At 42.4% G+C, this 20,064-nt stretch overlaps 1 protein-coding gene across 8 annotated transcripts in view; it reads left to right on the forward strand.

Annotated features, from left to right (window-relative positions):
* Window positions 1-20,064, forward strand: part of LOC121595989 (neural cell adhesion molecule 1-like) — a 202,690-nt gene that overhangs the window by 34,160 nt on the left and 148,466 nt on the right. The window lies entirely within an intron of this gene.

A 20,064-nucleotide genomic window follows, 5' to 3' on the forward strand; every position in this document is an offset into this window, starting at 1 on the left:
CGTTCCAACTATTCTGATAGTTCTCAGAAACAAGAAACCTAACTCGTTTCAGGTTTGCTCGTGTACGTTCATCAATCACATACCTCGAAGGAAGTCATTATTTCTGCATAATTAGATAAAATTTGCAACACGAGTTTTCCTTGAACTTCAACTAATTTTAAAATTCCATGTTTTACCCATCCAGCTTTCTCATAACATCGAAGACAGCAGACGGAACACCTTCACCAGTGTTGAAATAGAAAATGGAAACGGGAAATTACAGGGTTGGGATTGAGTAAGGATAATAGGCAGTATAGATTTTAAGAATGAAGATTGGTATGAGTCTTAACAATTCCTATCGGAGCAAAACAAGGGATGGGCAACCAAATAGGAATAAAATTGGATCAAGATTCCGGAGCCTAATAGCGGAACTGTAATCCATTATTCGTAATAACACAATCAGAATCAATTTAAATAGTGTGCAGCAAATAGATAGTCTTTGGACTGCTAAAAGCGTGGTTTAATTATCTTTTTGGTTATGTTTTTTCAATTCTTTTTTTCGACAGCATGAATTTTCCATTAAAATATTTAACCCTCGCTTCAAACACAAAGCCCAATTGACATGATCTTAATTTTTATCCCACATTGTGTATCTGTGTGTTGCGGTTTGCCCAAAAGCCCATCAATATTCCATCACAATCGTGGCTGAGCTGCCGTGAAGAATGACAAAATATCAAGCAAACAATCATTTGTTTCGAGCCGGGTTTCGGTCCAGCAAAACTTTTTAATTCCATTAGAACCACTCATCACAATTCAGCGTCCAAACTAACAGCACGGCCACCCTACCGACAGCAGGCCCCTACTTTTCGGTCTCGCTGTGTCCCATCTGATTAGGGTCAATTAGTTTGATGACGAAAAGGGAAAATTTATTGATTCGAACCCATGGCTCAGCCCTATTCGCCGTCCGGCCCTGGCTGGCCTCTAAATGAAGCTTAAGAGAAAAGTTTCAAATTTCATCCCAGATCTGCGTGCAGCAGCAATTTTCCGTAGCGAAACTGCTAAAATATGTCCCTTTTTCATGAGCGGTGAATTCCCATCCTCTGTTTTGTGAAGAACGTTTCTACCGTGGGGAGAGGCAGGGAAAAAGCAGTGCCGGAAGCTTGGCATACTCCCGTCGGGTTGATTCTATTCGGAGGAACAAAATACGCTCATCATCGATGAACTAGAGCAAGGGCGGCGGAAGGAGGGAAGGCAAAATTCCTTTTCGGATCAACTTTTATGCGCTTTCTTTCGCTTTTATTTTTCGCCTAGTTTCCGGGTTTGCTGTGCTGGTAGGGAGGAGGTTTTTGTGCTCCCTGGATTCAGCTATACGCCAAAGATCTGCACTCTCTTCTCCTAATGCGTAACACTGCTTCTCGCTTGCCGGGCATGAAAGTTTTCCTGCGTTTTGGGGTTTGAGTGAAATCATAAAGCCTTTATTTGTTTCTTTGCAGCAACTTTCGTCACTTCCCGGGGTTCCCGGACCGCTCACGGGTGTTGTCGGGTTTTGATGGCTTTTCAGCGTTTGTTTGGGCTTATCTTCTGACTTCTAAAATTTGCTACGCCAACTCTCGGGTGGCTTACGCCCTGCGGAGCATCCTCATTCCTTACTGCCACTGTAAGCGGGACGCAATCATTCCGATTCGTTTTTTTTTATTATGTTCGCTCCCCTGCTTCGCTCGGTTTTGCTATGCAACGGTATGGTTTTTTTTTTCTTTTTTTTCAGCGGGAAGTGGACTTTTCAACTAACTCAATTCAAAAAGAAGCTGTCGCACATCCTTCCTACAGAGGGGAAGCAGCACAATATAAAGCAGCTGGGTGCGGGTGAACGCATAGTGAAAATAAAACTTCATCCTCTTGCCAACCACTTCTTTGCTCGCCGTCGTAATCGGATGGTGGCTGTGTCCCTTTATCCGCCCAAACTACCATTAGTGAATTGACCGTGGCAAAGAATACGGTTGGCGTAGGATTTTTCTTTTGACGTGCGATTGAAACACAGAACAGAAAAAAGTGAGATTCTACTTTTTTATTTGTAGTGCTGTGTAAAAAGCAGCTACGTGTTGGTTTTTCGTGTTTTCTTCCCATTGCTCCGGCATGAGGATCAGAAGAGTGAAAAAAGAAAAAAGAAAAATAACGCACACCCCGAACGAACTTCCGTACCATGCTTCACCGTGTCTACAGCGTTAGCCTCCAACCGTTTGAAATTTTTCTTTGCCAATAGCCAATTTCGTGGCTTTTTGAGAAAACGAAAGGCCTGTTGACGATTGAAGGCAATTTCCGAAATGAAATGAATCACGATTACTGGCGTGTGGTTGGCCGTGACGGTGCTCTGGTGCCGCGTCTGGGCATCGCTGCAAGTGGGATGATCACGTTGATGGTAATGATGATGGAACGGATTTGTACCGTTAAGTGAATTGCGGTCAATCTTGCTGTAACAGTTTACTTTACGAATTTGAGTGAACAAATAGCAGCACTTTTTTGCCGTTGGTCGTAACGCGAATGCATCCTTTACGTGATGATGCTGGTGGCGCTTTGAGAACACATTTGTTGAGCTATTTGCCGTAGTTGTATGTGATCTGTGTCGTTTGAATGATATTTTAAGCACAGAAATTAATCTATAGAAAAATAGTCCACTAGAATTATGGCTCAGAACACCATTGATATTGCTATTTTGAAATCCCAAAAAGGCCTTCAGTTTCAGTTACACCTTGTGTTGAATTTTCCAAGGAAAATCGAATGATATGGTTCATCTTATTAAAGACACACAGCAGAGCGATAGTCTTCGCTGGAGACATTTTTGTCCCACAATACTTTGGGACATAGATTTTTTTTTCAAATTAAGAAAGGTTGAGCAGAATATAGAAATTGGAATTGTCTTGATATGGTAAATGTGTTTTTTTGTAAAGTATTCTCCTTTTATGCTTAAACCAATGCTTGAAAATTATTAGAGTTATGGTAATGGGCGTACGAGGCGCCTCGTATAAGAGTGAATTTGATTCAATTAATTGCAAAAGCATCAACTTTCCCAATATCTATGAAAATTAGTAAAATGGGGCTGTGATTAGCTGTAATGGATGCAACATGCATAATTTTCATAATGTAGGAATTTACTCTTTAATTGAGTGTATTTGACGTTAAAAAAAACTACCTTGAAAGATCTTTAAACAAAAACTCGATATAGTAAATGAACTAGGAACACATCCTTAATAAAGCACCAGTTGTTAAGCAAATAGACTTCTTCATTAAATTGCATTCTTCGAAAATGTGTTTGATTTTGAAGTTTTGATTCTTTGATTTTACAACTTGTTTAATATTACGGTTTGGCACACAGAATAGTGTTCCTGTTTTAAATGATTAAAGTTTGAGAAATAGCTGCTAAATTATTGTCAATGTAACTGAATTTCGCATTCCTCAAGCTGTACCAGATTTCCTATCTGGGGATTGTGTAATTAGGAATATCGAGAAAACTCACTGGATCACTGGATGTAACAAAACAGACGTTTTTGTTTAACATTATTAAATTTTAGATGCCTTAACACAAAATGAAAAATAAAAACAATATTAGAAATACATAAAGTAACTCAACTTATGCACGGTCGAAAGCAAACTTAGTTTCAAAAACATACATCTCGAAACGTCACCGCTCTAATGAGGACGAAAACAAGCTGCGCTGAAATGATGGGAAAAACTTCCAACAAGTTTCTGTAACAAGCCTAACGAAGAATGAAACGAAATCGGTGCACCATTAGAGGTTTGGTACAGGGTCTCGGAAAAATCTCGTCCTTTTTTTCGTTCTTTCCTCTTCAACTACCCCTATCGGGCCCAGTGACCATAAACAATCGCAGTCGTAAATCGCCGGCACACCCTTGGCACCACTCTAATAGCTAAAAGACCGCCACTCGTTTCGTGGGTGGATTCAGCTTCAGTTGCCTGTTTTGCTCCCCTTTACCTCTGACTGCTTTTGGTACCTCGCTTGGCTCAAGCTGCGCGGCGCACTAATTTTTCGCAATTTTCCACTAATTGAACAACTTTTCTCCATCATAAACTAAAGTTGCTGCGTGTGCTGGTGGTACAGAAGCGAATGGGAGTGATATTTTCCGTCAAGAAACGTAGCGTTGCTGTCTGTTGACGGGTGGTTAAATGGCTAGCGGTAAAAGAAATCGCAACAAAATGTAAACATTCCATTGATCATGAACTTGTTGTACGCGACCGGTGTTGAATGTGTATGAAAAGTAAGTAAGTAAAACGAAACAATAAACTTTATAGGTTATTGTAAATAAAGTATGATAATAAGTGAGGTCAAAGACATTTTTAAACGTATTTTTAAAAGTAGCAACTCCTCATGAAATTCTTCAAATATTTCCATCCGCTGAAATTTTGATGGAATGTGTCTCTCAAATATACTCTATTTTGCTGAACTTTCCACGTTGTATGGCTTCTTCTGCAAAACATCCCTAGCCATTTTCCTTTAAAAGCTAGGATCTGTTGTGCTAGCTACATAACTCTACGCCAACTTCCTGCTGGTGCGCGACCCATTCATGACGTAAGTAATCGGAAAACCGTGTCACTGCTAGGGCAACACCGACACCTACATTGGTATATGTGAGGCGTAACGTTCCATCATTGGAATGCATAAGGCGCCTATCATAAACCCTCGCGGCAGATTCGGGCGTTGTAAAAGGAAAATTTGTTCCGGCCACTTCCGGGACGACGTATCGCTCACGTCAGCAGTGGCGCCCTGTAAGTTCGTGGCACGAATTGAGCGTAAAAGTGGCATCTCGCCACTTTCGTTAGTGTTTTCCTTTTCTAGTAGTTGTGTTCTGCTTCCTTGCCTTCGCTCGCAACAGCCTACATTAAGTCGGGCAAGTCGGCTCGGGCCGGTCACCAGATACCGATGGCTTTAGTTCTTTTCACCGCCCCGGGGAAAGTGTTTATACCGTGACAGTTATTACAGGCGAGCGGAAAATTTATGGGCCACATTTTATTCCCATGCTTATTGCGTTTGATAAAGAGAAATAAGGTTCATCGGAAATGAACCGGCAGCTTACTAGTGTGGAATGGCAAAAACCCCACCGCAGATTTGGCCACTGTAAGGCGTGCTAGTTCGGGACATGAATTAAGGATGTAAAATCGTGCTGTGGAATGGCATGTTTTTCGTTGGTGGCATTCGTGTTCGAACAGCACGGTGATGTATAATTATCTTTTTAATATAAACTCTGTTTATTGTTGATCGGTAAGAGGTAATGGTAAAAGTTGTGTTTGAAAAATATAACACTTACAAAAAATCCTAAAATATTTTTTATTTACCCAGTTCTGTTGGATCACTTATGAGAGGAAAAATCAGTATAGGGAATTTTCAGCATATAATCAAGTCAATCAACAGCCACTCTCGCTTTAGGCAGAAAAGATTTACGATAGCACCGTGCAATCTGCTGAAAGGGTTTATGGGACCGTGCCGATCCGATGCTGTGCAACAAAAAAAGAAGCCCCTTTTGCAACCACCCGCGCCGACGATACCTGGACGTTGTAAGTGGCAGAAGAATAAACGATCAGTGCTGAATTATCGGAAAAGCCAAGGTTGACTTGTGATGGATCCGTTTGATTGAATAGAAATTTGGACGGATTTGAATATCCCAGCCCGGGGCGAGCTTTTCGCGGATTCATGAGCAGGAAACTACTTATATGAAAACAGACAAAAATCTACCCCTTGAGGATTGACGTTCCCATCGCATTCTTGTTTTTCTTTCTCTCTCTCTCTCTCTCTCTCTCTCTCTCTCTCTCTCTCTCTTTCTCTCTCTCTCTCGCTCTATCTCTCTCACTATCTCTCTCTCTATCGATCTTGGTCTTTGTAACTCTTTCATCAATCGTAATCAAACGAACCTAGAACCCTTTGAGTGGCTTGATGTGTTGCTCGGTGAGTTTGTTACAGCAAGAGGTTGACTTTTTAGCCGATACATCTCAGTCGGCTTGGCCTGATTGAAAAGTATTGTAATGCAAAGGAACTTTTGGTAAACTAGGATGAAAGGGCTGAACTGGATCGCAACCAGTGATGGGTGCGTTGTAGCACTTCTTTGATGTGTTGGTAGAAGTCTACACTATGAAAGGATATTTTCCACCGAAATGTAGCGATGAATGAGTTTTCGATAGAATTTGGTTCAATGTTCAACAATATTCTCAATAACATTTTTCTTCTAGAAAACAGTTTTGTAGTTAACGTATATTTCTTGTTATGTCGTCTTACTTGACTTTTTGCTACTTCAATATTTATAGATCTCCTGCTCAAAAAGGTTTGGAACACAGTATAATATCATTGTAACATTAGTTTTAAATGTCTTTAGTTTTGAAATCATGTACTACAATTGTTTTGTAGAAGTGTACCAAAGCTGATTTCAAAATCATCTTCACTTTGTTGTTATATTATGCCTTAATACGTATTTAAATTATCTTAGCAACACAACTCGATTGTAGACATTGTTATTGGTGCCATCATATGAACCTGTTTAGGAGTTTTAAAAATATCCATTAGTTGATAAAAATTAAGTAAAATTATAACTCTTTACTGTTGATTTTTCCTTTCTACTTTGAATACTTTGAGCATATGTTACTTTCGTTATAGAAACTCCTATAACATTTCATTATCAACAACAGTTAATTTCTATTAGAAATAACTAGTATAAATTTATAACATCAAACGGATATTGATGATTAGAAAATGGGTTAGTGTGTTCAAGGTATTAAAAAAACATTTAAAGAATTGAAGAAGGGCGTTTCTGTAAAATAAAATAAGATTTCCGTCGCATATCTTTTCCCTATTGAACGAAGCGTGCTTTGTTGTCTTGTACTCTTTGTACCTGTGTGTGCTATGTTATTAAAAATCAACCACCATGGATGCTTTTAAAATAGACAAACGTTGTTTGAAGCGCTCTGCAGTTGCGTGCAGAGCAACGTCACACACACGTCATGCCAAGCCTGTGTGCTACTCAATTTACGCACGGAAGCAACAGCAGGTATGTGTTTTTCAATCAAACTGTTGCCCCTCCATTTCACCTTCACCTAAACGATCGCTGTAAAAATAGTTCAAACATTATGCCGTTTTTCCAAGATAGTTGCGTAGCTGAACCAACCAGCCACTGCACTCTGTAGCCTATTTGCGCTGCCATGCATTTCATGCTGCCATAAACATTAAGGCAATAGCATTTCCACACCTGTCGGGAGCACCGGGAACACCTTCAATCTAACGAATCACCTTTAGTGTGTGCGTGTTTTTGTATGCTTTTGCAGTACACTTTCACAAGCAGAACGGGCACACGAAACGGCAAGCAGCAAGATTGCAATTGATTTTCGACGGCGGTGGTTGCCTTTCGAAAGAAGAATGCGGGTACCCGGGACGTCATGTTTGAATTGGCTCCAGCGACTGACTTCAACCACATTTAAGGGCTTCGGGGGAAAACAAACGATCAAAGATATGTTTCAAAAGACTCTTGGCAGGTTGCCTGCTATGACACGCTCCAAATCAAACATGTGGGTAGAAAAATGACAAAAATGGAAATAGTGGAGCACTGGAGGCGAGAAACGAAACAAAAAAAAAAGAGTCTGAAGAATCACAAAGAGAAAAGAAAGAAAAAAACTTCAAGCGCAATCAAACGGAAAAGTGCCTGTTTTCAAAAGTGACCTGACCAGGGGGCTTGAATGCTTACCTACGGGTATTGGTGGAGCGGTGTAAAAAACACAACTTTCGACAGCTAAATAAATTGACTGAAAGAAAAGCACGACAGTGGCGAACGCCGAGAAGTTGGCATGCAAACTGATTTGCTTGCTCATACGTACGTACTGTTTGATTTTCACATTGCGCAATTTCGGACAGCCTGAGCGGAGTGCTGCTAGGTGTGCCTGTTTGTGAGAGAACTGTCGGCGGGAAAAGCGAGGAAAAAGCACACCGAACACACCAGCCATAAACCAATAACCTCCATCAAGGCAAAACGGTGGCGGTAAACGATTCGTGTAGCGTCGCTGGATTGCCACCACCTTTAACGGCAAACGACGGTGACCAATCAAAGTTTCGGGTTGCGTTTGGGTTGTGGTGCATCGACGTGGTGCAGAGCACCGATGCCACCCCAAAGCCAAACACGGGTCAGAGGCAAACCGGAGAGTCTATCGAGCAAACATAATAGTACTTAAACTTCTTTTAGCATGAACCCGGAGCGGTAAGTTTGTGCACGGTTTTTTTCCGACTACTACATGACCGCAGCTGCAGCGGGCATCGCGGGGTGTCGGCGAATGTTTTGGAACTGCTAATTAATTAAAGTTATTGATTCACGGTGGTTCGGTGGCCCGGTATTCCTCAAATTGGTGCACTTACCGTGCGGGCTCCCGCTGGGCGAACGAAGGTTTGCATTTGACTGGCGAAACACGATGAAACTGGTCTGAAGGGTTTCTGTGTCCCTGCATTTATGTGTGTTTTATTTACTTTCACAGTGAGGCACACGACATCAGAGAGTCGCACGAGTCACTGGAAATGGAAAGGCAATTGGGAAAGCGTGGTAGAAGTTTTTAATAAGCATACTTACAACATTACTTAGCGAGCAGCGTTACACACTGTTACAAACTGATTTTATGCTGAACAAGGGAAAAGTAAAATTGTTTTGATTAATGATCAGAATGCTGTCGAATCCTAAGGAGTTTGTTAATACATGAAGAACGAGACGAACGAGTGTTATTATTGGGAAGTAATCTAAAGTTTAATGTAATCTTGAGCAAAATAACTTTGAATAATCAAGATTAGATAAGGATTGAGTTAAAAAATCAAACACATTGAAAACGCCATCACTGGGGTCCGTTAGCTTTATGTATGGAGTTTGACTGTTGGAGGCTGAAATCATCTAAACACTGCATACAAAACCACACATAAAACTAGCCTGCAATTTTCAGTCTAGATTATTCTAGCATCAAAGCTAGAATTAGATTCGAGTACCTGCTCGAAAAAATGGCAAAACAAGATGACGTTTACATTTATCCCAAGGTGCATTAAAGAGATCTGGTAATGGAATATATAATCAAAGTGTATGTAGCCCAGGTGGTCTCATAGAATTTATTTATATTGCGATAGTCAGGTAGTCATATAGACAATAAAAAGTACTCTACGGAGGATCTCTCAGATTTGCTAAAAAAATTTCAAATATATTGAATCAAGCTTAAGTTTTCATATGATGGATTTTTTTAATGGACGATCTTCAATGTGCCAAATTGACAATTCATTTTTTCATTTCTAGCGGATATCACATTGAAATGATGAATAAAAAATAATTAGGATTACGGAAGTTACAGCTTAATCTTCAGTTACAATTTTGAAAAGAAATTCCTTTGTTCATTTGTTTATCTAATTTATAACTCGTTCACGGTAAAGACTTAACGATAGGATACTTAGATACTAGCATACTAGGATACTAGTTACATTTTTATTCAATAATCGATGCGTTGACGTCGTAATATTACAGAACGTGGCTATTTATACCGTAGGGAGCTGATTCTTAAAAGTATTGATGCTTACGTTATAATCACAAAATTGCGATAACTAATTAAAGCATCTGATCGTAGCTGGGAGAGGGGCATTTGTATCGTATCTTGTATTATGGTGAGCTTCGCACAATACACGTTGTACATTCATACGTCTCGTTGTATGGTGTCACTGTCACTGAAACTGGCTCAGAATTATAAAATAAAACATATTTGTTTTACGACGATGTTTACAATATCAGATTTATGCTTAAAAGAACTATTCTATAACAAGGAACCTAGCCTAGCTCTACATACGTCCCATTCCGAACGCACCCTCAAATCTTCGGCCCCGGGCTGAAAATCTTCTCAAAAGAATGCAACGCTTGAAACATGTGTAAAACAACCGGTAAATCAATGCGACGCGAAAATAAAACAAATTCAATTAGCCCACGACGTGCCCCAGCTTGTACGCGCATTATGCCTACGCACATAATCATAATTGGCACACGTTTTTGCACCATGCCCATTTTTTCGAGATTTCATTTGCTCAATTTTGGTCACGTCTCGGTGGACGGTTGAATGAAAGGAAGAACAAAAAAAAAAAAAGAACTCGAGCAAAATCTCTCTCCTACCAGCAGCTTTGCACCGCATCTGCACCGTTCTTCCAATTGTTTATCTACCTGCGGAAATTGAAATTCCTTCCCGCACCTTTCGCCTAACGAGCGGTAAAGCAGCTGAAAACCAGACCGGGGAGACACGCGGGTGCGTAAAATTTCACCAGCAAAGGCAAAACGGGAGCTCTGCCTCAGTGCCGAGTGGCAGTTTATAAAAATACGACGCATGATGCTGTGCCTCAACTGCTGAAACGCTTAAGTGTTTTATCACCCCAACCGGTTGCACCGGTAAGATCATCCAGCGGGCGGTGTGTAGGTGAGTACGCTCGCTGCTGTTGTCCCACGCATTCGCCACGGGATAAGGTGATGAATACTAAGCATCAACAATATTGGGCCGGCTGGATGGTGTCGGCACACGGTTGCTGCCAAAACGCTGAAAGTGCTAGATGGTTAAATAAAGAAATGACGAATTTGCCATATGGGAAGGTGTTCGCTGTTTTCGTGGGTGGAGAGGCTTTTTCTTTAGTAGGTGGTACAAAATCACCAGCCACAACCGGCGAGAAAACGAAAACACAACAGGCTGACGTTTTGTGGGTCGTCATATTAGCAACAAGATTTGCGAATGTTTACGCCAGCCGCTCTCCAAGTCGTGCGGTTGCGCTGAAGGTGGAGAAAATAATCGCAGCCCAGACAACGGATGAATTATAAACGAAACGAATCATAAAAACCTTGAGCATATCCTTATCGCATCCCTTTGCACCCGTCGAAAGCGGCAAGCACCGCATGAATAAACCGATTTCCGGCACTTTTCTTCATCAGCAGCAGCAGCAGCAGCAAGAGGTGAGCTTTTGGGAGCCGTGGGAAGTGGTGAGAGGGATGGCAAACCGTTATTCCAAAGCAAAATTTCTTGCCTCCCACGTGGTGGTGTGTTCGGATGGGTGTTGCAAACTAGCGCAACAAACGTGAACTGTTTGGAGCCTCTCGAGGCAAGGGCGTGACTTTCGTACAGCGTACGGTGGCAGCCACTTCATCAAACGGTGATGCTCGAGGCCAGACCCTGGCGCAGGGAAATGGATCACTCTCGATTCCGAGCACGTAGCAGTAGATCAAAAATCGTTCCCCAGGTTCGCTTAGAATACTTTCGCTACCTGACACAAAGTAGGAAATGATGGACAATGTGGTGTGTCGGTGGGTGCGTTTGTGTGTGTGTGTGTATGGGAGTGTGTCACGGTTTTCCAAAACGACACGATATGATTATAACGAAAACGCGTGCTCCAGGATACATTTGTTCTGGTGTGTAGGGTAAATGTAGTCGACATTGTTGATGCACATTCATAGTGCTACTCGTGAATTTTGAATAATTTTTTTAACTTACAAACATGCTCTGCCTCGCACTGATGATTACTTTCATAACCAGTGAAGCATTTTGCTTCATTGCAACGCAAAATATCAATTTGATTTGTGTCTCGAATTTCAAGCCACAAATAAAACGCAAATCCCGACACGCAAATTCCTGTGACCTCAAAGCGAAACCTGATCAATCGGGGCTTCAATTCGCGCATAAGTGTTTTGTGTGGGTCCATGTGTGAATAAGCTTACAGGAAATCTCATACATGGAATACCCTTTGAACTCGTTCGCCAAATAAACACACAGACCCACACATGCACTCATAAATATCCACGCACGCGGGGAAATCTGATAAAGCAGTAATAAATTTGATGGATCCGGTAACTGTGAGTGGCCGTTACTTATGCTCGAGTGCATTAATCCGTGCATGTGTGAAAGCGGCGTGCTCAGATTGCCGTTTCACAGCGCCCGGTCTCTGTGAGCCTCTCTGATCGGTGAGCCACAAAATGAATTGATATTCGAATCGAGTGCAAATGGTGGCACAAATGGCGAAAATGGTGAACGCGCAAAAGAAAGAAAAAAAAAACACTTTGGACACTCGAAAACAAAAACATAAAAACAGCAAAAATCAAAGGTCCGAAGCACAATACAGAAATGAAAGTGCAATAAAATCACCAACCAGGGCAATCGCGCGGCGCTGCGTTATTTTTATTCGCTGCAAGCAAAGCATTCCGGTTGCGTTATGTTCGCCACACAAATCTTATGCGTCGGTCAGAACGCAATGACTTTTGGTTCTTTTTGTTTGATGAGGGGATGGAGTGGTAACAGTAGTAGTGGCCCCCTTTCGCACGACCTCTAGGCGCTCTTTTTATTTGAATCTGGGCCAAAGCGTTGCATTCATGTGGTGCGAGTGGATTGAGAAGTTCAAAAAATGATTCCTCCCCCGGTAAGCAGTAAATTGTGGCTGCGGCATAAATTTTGCTCAACTGGTAGGAAAGGAAAATTATGGCCAAACCCCGTTTGTACAACGCGTTGTTTGGTCAGGGTTGGGTGATTTATGGTAGTAAAAACAAAGATAATTTCTGCCCTTATTTTAGTACATGTCAACTCATACAGACAGTCGATGCAAACGGATAGTATTTGAAGCATTATGTATTTAAACGCAATATTCAAAACTGGACGATTGTTTTTTGCTACATTAGTCTCATATTTTGAATGCTTTTATAATTTTTTGTTTTTTATTTCTAAAAAAAGAGGTTTTTAGTGATATTGCTGATTTCAAAGCAAATGTTTCAAAAAAGTTAGTAAATTTACCAAAAATACTTTCGCTAGAAATGTTACTTGACACTTGTTTTCTTCATTTTAGAAAGCAATATGTTCATCCTTAAGGTTTAATTGATTGATAGATTAATTGATAATTTGGAAAGTTAAAATGGCGATGAACTAATTTTGATATTTCTAAAACCAATTAGATTTGTTTTAATTCTACTGATATCGATGTCTAACGTTTCCCGAAAGGAAAACATATTGCATGAACGTCAAATGCGTGTTCGTAAGTGCGCGGAGCTTCGATGATAATATGGAAACACATAACCCTATGCAACACGCTTAACGCGCTTTGAACAGCTACTACAATGTATGAAAAGAGCATAGTCAAAAGATGTAAAATTAAATAACTGACCTGTTTTTAAAGCTTCCAAGGGTTGAAGAGGATTTCAGACGCTTTTCAATGAAACTGTATTATTTTTTGGTTAAATATGCGCCGCAAATGAAGTACTGCCACCGACCACCCAGCAGGTGTAACGGATTGACCATTATTTTCATAGGAAACTGATCCGTTACCATCGTTTGTTGCAATGCTACCACTCTTATCCTCAACGCAAACCCTTCATTTTCCTAGCAAAGTTATCCGCGAGGGATTGAATTATCTTACGTCCAATTTGATTTTCCTCGGTGCTGAATAACGAACGGGCCCGGGTGCCGGAAACCGGCAAGAATTCTATTGAAGAAGATTCGTTTTTCCGGGTGAATTGAACGAATTGGTACTCCGGCTCGAAACCGGTTCCATTCATCGGTACAAACTCCAACCTCCAACCGAGCCGAAAACGAAACGAAACGAAAACGAGGAAAGAATCATACGCTCGATCTACTGGGAACCCGCCGGAACATAAGCAGCGGAGGCGTACCGAGGTTAAAAAAGAAAGGATCCAATTGTAAAAGGAAAATCTCAATAGCAGCGCACAGGGCTGCACTGGGACCACCACACCGCCGCACATAGGGTTGTGGTAGGTGGCAGCGGCCCAAAGCAAATAAAAAAGTCAAAATCAATCATTCCACATAAAGATAATTCGTTCTTATGTGCTATATTTTCTGAATAAATCATTTCCCTCCGCCCGAAAACAATCCGCACAACCCTCGCGCTCACCCAAGCCCATCCAGATCGAATCGAATGGTGTTGGTGGCTGAATGATCCAGCAAAGTATAATACCCTGGTGTGCATATACATCTCGCGTGCGAAAGCCTCGCCGGGCGCGTCCTCGCGCACCCGCGCCCGCGCGTCACTGGATGGATAACTTTCTTTTCCCGCTTCATTTGCTACCATCCATCTCTCCGGTCGGTGCGAATTGAAGCCGGCATCGCCACATCGACGGCAGCAAGACGGTTCAATCAGAGGAAAAGGTGGTTGAATTGTTTATGGCACCATGAAGGAGCGGATATATTGGCGCACCGTGGAGCTTGTGTGGGTATGACTTGGCACGAAACGCGTTGGACCCGGTGTTCTGTGTGCATGTTTGTGTATATGTGTACATCTTGCAAGCAAAACACATTATCGCTACCATTGTATGTTTATGAATAAATTACTCAGTTAACAAAGTGCGAAGGATTCTTCAACATTTGGCTTCTGTTGTTGAAGATGTACATGGTTTGTGCTCATGGCGCGGAGCACTGAATAAATCGTGGGCGAAAGGGATCGAACTGCAACCGGGACTGTTGTATCGACAGATGTGTGGGTTTTAATGTGATAGAAGATGGCCGAAAGCTCAATGGAATTACAACCAACAGCATTTAGAATATCTCTTGCTTGGCAGTTGATAGCGATGTAACAAGTGTGAGCTAATGTCAATGGGGTTTTTAAAGGTGATGTAATTAGTCTAGCAAATTTAAAAATAATCATTCATTAAAATGATAGGACTTTCTTTTATGGAAAATGTTGTTAATATTTTATTAATTAATCAATCACTTAGAAGGAGATATAAAGTGTTTCACAGATAATCTCGTACTTAGTTATTTTTATTTATCAGTTCATTTTCGTGTGTGCATTAGATTTCAATAGCCCTTAGTTTATTGCAACTGTTCCATTCAATTTCAATGCGGTTTAGACGAGTAAAATATGATTAATAACTGCAAACACTTTCTATTGATCTTCTCCGGATAATTTCCATTTTTAATGTCGGTTATTCAGGTTCTAACCATTCAGCTCCTTATTCCCTATGAAACCGAAATAATTTTCTTGTGTAGTTTTTTTACTTTTTCTCCATATTGAGGGTCACTTACAACAATATTAAAATAATCCATCACCATCACAGTCCCTTTGTTTCCAAGCGGCATCTTGAAACGAAAAAGGATGGAAAAAAATAAACGAGTACGAAATTAATGAGATTGCTTTCAATTTTCTATGTCCTTCTTTACCACTTGTGCTGTGACTGGGCAGGCAGTCCGTGTTGAATTCCACTTGAAAACACAATACTTGTTGTTTGTAAGTTTCTTTTCCTATCCTAAAGTTTATTTCCGGTGCTATCGGCCAGACACACAAATGGAAAGTTTCCCCCGGATGAAGTTGGTGCATGTTTTCTACCGTGGCTTATTATTATTATTGAGGTCTTATGGGGATTTTAAAGCGGAGAAGGCCCTTTCTGGGGGAGCACCCGTCTCTAGCCGGTACCCACTGTGCAACCACACCGAGGATGTATGATGGTACGAGCAGCTTATCAAAAGTGTAAATCTAGCAAATTAGATTTAACTTTGCACCGACAGACCACCACGGCAGGGATGGGAAACGATTCTTCCAGATCAAGAAGAAGTCGTTTCGATCGGTCACTTCGTCGTCCCCAGGAACACCGGAACACACGGCAAAAGAATTCAGTTTGGAGAAAGTTTTCTTTGGCAAAGAGGCAGCCCGGGTGACAATGATTATGTTCCCGAGCCAAGGAAGAGCATACATCCGGACACACCGAGAGTAGGACGGACACGAGAAGGGTGGAAACCTTTCAAATCCCGACGAACTCCTGTCTTGGAAAATGAGCGTTCCAAGCGACGAACGTTCCAATTCCGATTGCTTCGATAATCTTAGCGAACGTTCGTGTAATGGAGGACCGGGTACACATTCGGATCGTTTGTCACTGCGAGTTAGGAAGTAAATCCGTTTCACTAGTTCTCCCAGAGGGAGAAGATGATTGAAGCAAAACTTTTCAATCCATTCGATCCGTTCGCTCGTGCGGTACCGGAACTCGCATGGGCGTTTCTCCAAGGCGGACGGTTGCTCGGCAAAATGGCATTCCTTGGAAGACAGGAAGAAGGATGCACTGTCACAGCTTTAGGTTGTGTCTGTTCGGGGCACAGTACGCTCCGGGCGGTAGAAACTGTGTCTGGCTGTGATTTGATTCCATTTGCCAAATTGATTTTCTGTTTCTATGGCGTGTTTCTTTTTTCTTTAGTTGTCTGTTGTCGCTGGAGCTCAGAGCGCGCTTTCGACTGCCAACGAAAGTATATTTGTGCAGTCCTTTCTTTTACTTCGTTGTCTGAGTTAAAACAATAAAATCGGACCGAGCTCAGAAGGGAGGGGAAATGTTCTTATCTGCTCTATTTAACATGCTCGAGACTGAATTAATCATCAGCTGATGATGGATAAACATTTGCACCTCGGGTAGTGTGTGAAGCATTTGTATTGCGCTAACATCAAAGGAGCACTATTTCAAACACTATTTCAAAAGCTCGGCATCAGCACAGCAACTGGAGAAGAAATGTTGACGTAAAGCTTCTTCTTCACCCTTGTTTCGCTTTATTTATTAGCCCTTACACCGGTAAGGGGAAAAAGTGTTTGTTTGTCTTCGCTTTGTGCTAGAGTCCGGCGGTCAGCTCATCAAGCATTCCCATTGAGTAGAGAAATCAATCAGGATCAAACCATTCAATTGAACCGTACATAATGTGCGGGTGTCATGATGATATCCTTGCCCGGTGCGATCGACACGCACCGAGAGCTATAATGTGGCACCGCGCCGCCGCCACCGCCTTCGCCCGTAGAAGTGAAGCCACAGAAAAACTACCACGCTTTGTGACTGGTGAACGCCACCGGAATCGCAAAACCGCGTCCAACCACGTACGGAATCTAATGAAGGCATTCACCTCCTGTCAGACGCTCCGTCGTACCTTACGCGGAGACGAGACGAGCTTCAGGCATGACAAACATATTCTTCACCTTTTGTTTGACGACAAACAGTTCCGTTCCCGCTTCCCGGCACTACTTATCCTGACCTGCTTTTCCCTTTGGCAAGGTGGTCTTGACTACCCTGCCCTTGTCTGGCCAAATTCAGCGCCATCATGGTAGGTGCTACGCAAGGTATCTAATTCTCCCCCTAAAATACAAACCCTTCGCATTGGGCGTTTTCTCCCTTCTTGCCAACACGTGGCAATTTCCGGCCAAGCCGGTATGGCTGCCCTATTGGGTGGACACGTGAGTAAATATGGCCGATAGAACGAAACGCACCCAATTCGCGGTGGAGAGGTGGATTGGTATCGTTCAACCAAGCTAACAAATATAGGGAAAAAAATCACCACACCTCTCCCCAGCGCCAATCGAATAATCCCAGCACCAAACGCGCGTCCTTGACACATACACATTCACACAGGCACAGCGAAAGTCAATCGGATATCGAAATGCTATTCCCCGAGATTGTTGGTACAGAGCCCGGTACGCCAGGACGCCCGCCGGGCAATGTCGATGAAACGGTTCGGACGAAACGGAATGATTACTGCTAATGATGTTAGTTGATAAATATGTATGAATTCCATCTCGTGCATTGGCACAGTGGCCACGAAGCCCGGGAACCGGTGATATCGAAGAGGATTTGGATTTGAATTGCAATTCCTGCACTCCCCTCTGCCTGCACCCCGTTGCCCGTGACGCTGGCGTTCTAGATTTCGGGACTGCTCGAATCGATTCCGGGGGCATACGTAGGGGTTAAATGGGTTAAAGTGGCTTCAGGTGTGTGTGTGTGTTGATGCTGTTTAGCGATATACCAGAAAGCTCTTTATTATTGTACTATTTGTGCATGAAGTTTTAAAAAAGAATGTGACTGTGAATGTAAAAGAACATGGTATAATTTTGACCGTACTAGAAATAAGAAATGCCATTTGGCCGTTTTTTTATTTACTTTGTTTTCGGAAATGGTTTCGGAAAAAATAAACCCATTCCACAAATCGCACACCAGATGTCGCTTGTATCTTTTTTTATACAAAATCCACTTCCCCATTCTTGCAATTCGTTCGTTCCGAATGGTCCACCACCACCACACCTACGGCACAATCTTTTCGCTCCCTTTTGCCGCTTAAAGGAGTGCCCCAACTGCGCTACTGACCAGGAGGGTGGACGTTTCTTGTGCAAAACTGGGCAGGAAAGTTTCCCGCTGGGGCAGCTTTCTTGGGTGCGTTTAAAACGATTTCCACAAACTGCTGCCACTGCCAACTGTGCCGCACGTGAATTGTTTGATAAAAATGGCGTTCCCCGTTTTCCTTGCCCCAGTAATAGAATATTTGGCGGTGCAAGCGCCACGGGAAATGGGAAAGCAAGAAGCAATCAGTGATGTGATTCGGCTTACGCAGAAACATCTCAGCCCACTGCTTAAACAAATACAGTTTTCAAAGAAGCGTAGGGTAGGTAGCAGCAAGAGCAAAAAAATGGCCCACTTATGTTGGTGTTTGACGCGGACGAGAACTTAGAACCATCCAGAGCAGAATGTGCTTTTATTTGAAAAACGAACAAAAATTCAAATCTCACCACCATTTCTGGGAGTCATGGGGACTGGGGCCTATTCGTAGTATCAATATCTCTACCGAACTGAAGTTTTGCTGCATTATGGATTGTCGTTTCCAAAAGTTAGGTAGCTTTCGATCCCTCGCACACACCCTGCACCCTTTAAAGTTCTATTGCCCCGCCTGACGACACTCGCCCAGTCACGATGATCGATGATCCAGAATCCTTGATAGCGTGTGCTCATGGGTGTCGCACTGGTAGGGAGAAACTTTTTTGTAAGCGACCTCTCACTGTCTCCTTCCCCATTCCCCTTCATTTGAAGCGGACAAGGCGTGCCCCTTCCCTTCGAAACAGGCATCAGTGCTATTACACTAGCACCAAACGGGAAACGGAAAAGCAATTTTCTCTATCGATATCGGGCAATGCCATCGGTAGCAGCAAGCCACGAAGGTTGGGCTCCGGGGTGACAAAAGTTTAAAACGGGAAATTGGGAAAAAGTTACCCCATAGGGTGCTCGTGGGCACACCACCACACAGATCATCTCACCCCGGGTGATGTAGGGAAATATTAGCAGCTTGGGATTAGGAGCTAACGGGGGCAGCCAAAAGGAAGAGAAAATGGACCAGGACACACATGCACGAGGGAGAGCTATAATGTGCAAGTACATTCCAGAGGTTTAAAGTTAACACTAGGAAGACACACATCGTTGTCGTTGTGCCACGACCACACCCACACACAGAGCTAGCAGTTCCGGTACGGTTTAGAGAGCAAACTGGGTGGGTTTGCACCCTGTGCTGGTTTTGTCCACTCCGGCGCCAGTAGTTTAGTGGCTGTTCCGAACTAATTAGAGCGATTATGTTGCTCAGAAATGTTGCACGTTGTTTGTAGTTTGTTCTTTTGCTGGGAGGGTTGCGCGATGGTGGTTGCCAAAAGTTTGGTTGGTTAAATTTGCACTGCACAGCGTGTGGCTAGCGTATATGTACATACTTTTTTTGCTTAGTTTAAAATTTCTCCAGCAATTGGTGTGCTTTATGTAATTTTTTTTGAATCACATGTTCGTTGGACAACGAAAAATCGAGAAAACGAGAGGAACAACAATGGTAAAAAAACTCGATTCTATTCATTTAACAGACACGCTCATGTAATAAGCTTATTATCCGTTGCGAAAACAATACAACAACTACCTACGGGTGACGAAGACATTATAGTTTTTATTTACAAGTTCATCACATTCGTTACATCTTCATAATAACTTTACAAAGACACTGCACGCGCCATGCTCCAAACACGTGCTATGCTGTTTATGCTATGTGTATAAAATATTCCTTTTTACGGGGCCCTTATTCGCCCGATATTTCTCACCGAGCTGACTTGAAACTGTCAAGCGCGGTTCCGTTCGCTTCCCCTGTTTTGAGGGGCGTAAGGTTCGTAAAACCCACAGCCACACGAGCTGGTGTGAGCGCTGTAAGCGGCAGCAGAGTATTATTGTTTGTCTCGTATTTCACGACACTTAATCCATGGTTTATTTTATGGACGGTGCCATAATTTAGCCTAGGTTC

The sequence above is a fragment of the Anopheles merus genome, chromosome 3R, assembly GCF_017562075.2.
Source record: "Anopheles merus strain MAF chromosome 3R, AmerM5.1, whole genome shotgun sequence".
Classification (NCBI taxonomy): Eukaryota; Metazoa; Arthropoda; class Insecta; order Diptera; family Culicidae; genus Anopheles; species Anopheles merus.